Source organism: Miniopterus schreibersii, assembly GCF_964146895.1.
Source record: "Miniopterus schreibersii genome assembly, chromosome: 4".
NCBI lineage: Eukaryota > Metazoa > Chordata > Mammalia > Chiroptera > Miniopteridae > Miniopterus > Miniopterus schreibersii.
The window spans coordinates 20,448,233-20,450,928 of NC_138105.1; the positions used below are offsets into that span (position 1 = coordinate 20,448,233).

General features: G+C 36.6%; 1 pseudogene across 1 annotated transcript; it reads right to left on the reverse strand.

Moving 5' to 3' along the window:
• Positions 1 to 490: 490 nt before the first annotated feature.
• LOC308556515 (UPF0711 protein C18orf21 homolog pseudogene) lies at positions 491 to 1,125 on the reverse strand (annotated as a pseudogene). Its single transcript has one exon. The product of its transcript is annotated as a UPF0711 protein C18orf21 homolog pseudogene (transcript).
• Positions 1,126 to 2,696: the final 1,571 nt, after the last annotated feature.

The window sequence follows — 2,696 nt, forward strand, 5'->3', positions numbered from 1 at the left end:
TACTCTGACATTTCTGTAGCATATTCCAAGCACCATCCCAGAGAGAAAATATTTTCTTACCTCCCTGGGTACCTACAAGAAAGAGAAAAAAAAATTCTGTCTAAATTTCACTGGAATTTAACAAAATTTAGTTGAACTAACTGTATTCAACTAGGACCAGCAAGTTGGTTAGTTACAGACAGCAGGTCAATCTAGAACATCTGCATTCTTTTTTTTCTCCCCATATAAATCTTTACTACTTACAAGGATCTCTCATATATTTTTGCTCCTCAGAACCACTGTGGGAGGTAGGCGGGTTTTACTTATTCTAATGAGGTATTTTCTCCATAAATACTGAAGAATACCAAGGAAAGTTTGCTTTAGGACCCTAGTTTTCATTGATTTAAAGAATAAGTTTTTAAAAAGTTTTAAAAAGTTTTTAAAGTTAGTTTCTGACTAACTTTAGTTTCAGAAATTGCATTAAACTTTCCTTATTTTCATAGTCCATCCTTTACAAAGAAGATAAGAAATTTCTGAAGTCCACCTTTGAATTCTTTTTGTTTTTGCTCTGACTAAGCAACATTTTTAGTTGAGAGAAGTGTTTCTTTGTTTTGTTCGCACTTTTTGAGGAGCAAGTGGGTGTTGACTGTTGAGATGTAGGTGTTCTGAAAATCAATGCTTGGCTTTTGCCTTTGGAACCAGACATACTACGATTTAGCTTTGCAGAGCTTAGAGTCTTTCTCTCTGGTGTCTTTGGCTGAGTTTACTTGTAGGAGTGGCAGGATTGCTCTTCAATGCTGATAGAAAGCTTCTACTTTTACCATGATGTTTAACTGTTTTATTGCATGTTTTACAAGTAATCAACAATACACGTTTGGAGTCTTTGTACTTTTGCACAATTTTTGCTTCTTTAAAACTGAGTGTACAGTTTCTTGCTTCTCAATTAAGAAGTTTCTGTATTCTGGGTGTCAGTTTGGGCTTGGGTTTCAGGTGCACTCGAGCAACTGGAAACAGTATGGACATGTTCCTTCAAAAGTTCTAGCATCATGTGACGAATTGTAGGCCCAGAGCAGATAAGTGGGCCTGGCCCTGGCAGCTATCTTGCAGCTTCCGCAACGCAGTCTTGAGGTAGTGCTTCTGCCTCATCGCGACTGCCGTCACCTGGTGACTAAAGGAGACTTGGGTAGAACATCTGCATTCTTGACTAAGATGGAGCTACTTTAATATTCTCAGTTTAAAAAATCCAAATGTTTACCTTTACAGAACTATACCACTTGGACCCAGAAGAGGTACTGAGTTATTTCCCCAAAACATCATTTCAAAGGGCATGTATTAGTGTTTGTGAATTTGTGTTTTGGTCTGAAGTCTTCAGAATATTTTTTATAATATGAAATCTAATGAAACAGATTACTGTGTTTACTATAAGGGAGGATGTTGTCAATGTTTGTATTGTCTCTGTGAGGACATGGTAGAGCAATATATCTCAGTTCTTAGTATCATGAATAATTGGGCTTCTCCTGTGCTGCTAGTTTAGTTTTTCCTTAATATTGGTTGTATTTCCCTTTGTGTTAGCTATTTGAATATCTAGAGCTCACTTTATAGACAATAATTCAACAGAAATTACAGTCAGGATCTTCTACATTTGTAACCTGATACTTTTATTTTTAACTATATCTGTAATGGTTTATTTACCCAATCCATCATTTAGATCACATAACCCCACAAAGAACTTTCGTTATTTTCAGATCGAAGAGGTAGATTGGAAGATGTAGAATAGCTTGAATAACTATATATATATATATATACATATATATATATAAATATATATTTATTGATTTCAGAGAGAGGAAAGGAGAGGGAGAGAGAGAGATAGAAACATCAGTGATGAGAGAGTCATTGACTGGCTTCCTCCTGCATGCCCCCAACTGGGGATCGATCCCTCAACCCGGGCATGTGCCCTGACTGGGAATTGAACCCTGATCACCTGGATCCTAGGTCGATGCTCAGCCGCTGAGCCACACCCGGCTGGGCCTGAATAACAAAATATTATAATTTCCAAAAAGCCACTAGTTTATGGAAATAGAATATTTGAAATAGTAACTATTCAAGAAAATCCAGGCTATATGGTCACTTCATACTACAGTGCTTCAATGAAAAAAAATTAGTCCCCACTTAAAAAAGTCTTTTACATATAGTGTTTGATATCATCATTAGGACTAGGTTTATATACTCTCCTTCTGTTCTTGTGAACTTAAAAACTCTACAGCACACTTTGTTTTTAGCTATTTACTATTGTGTACTTTCGTTTGGAAGCTCCTTAAGATTGGGAATCTTTTCATATGTCTCCCATCTGCAGAGTATCTAGCCCAGGATTGAACACATAGTAGATGTGGAGTTGATTAATTTTTTAGATTATTGTGTATGGTGATACTATTAATAGTTGTCCTAGGAGGTGTGTATTGCTTTGTGCTGTTTTCCTCAACCCCACCCCACAAATAAAAGCAATTGATATGTAGAAAGAATCCTCTTCTTCTGACCTTGGCAGTAAGTCCTCACACCACACTGACCCTCTTAGGTAAAGTTAAGTAATCGGAGCATTGCAGACTAAGGGAAGATATGGGAAATCTTTTCTAACATCTTCATACAACAAAACTAAGGACAGAGAGGTTATATTATTTGCTCAAAGTCATGCAATCTATTGGTAGAGTCAGGATTAG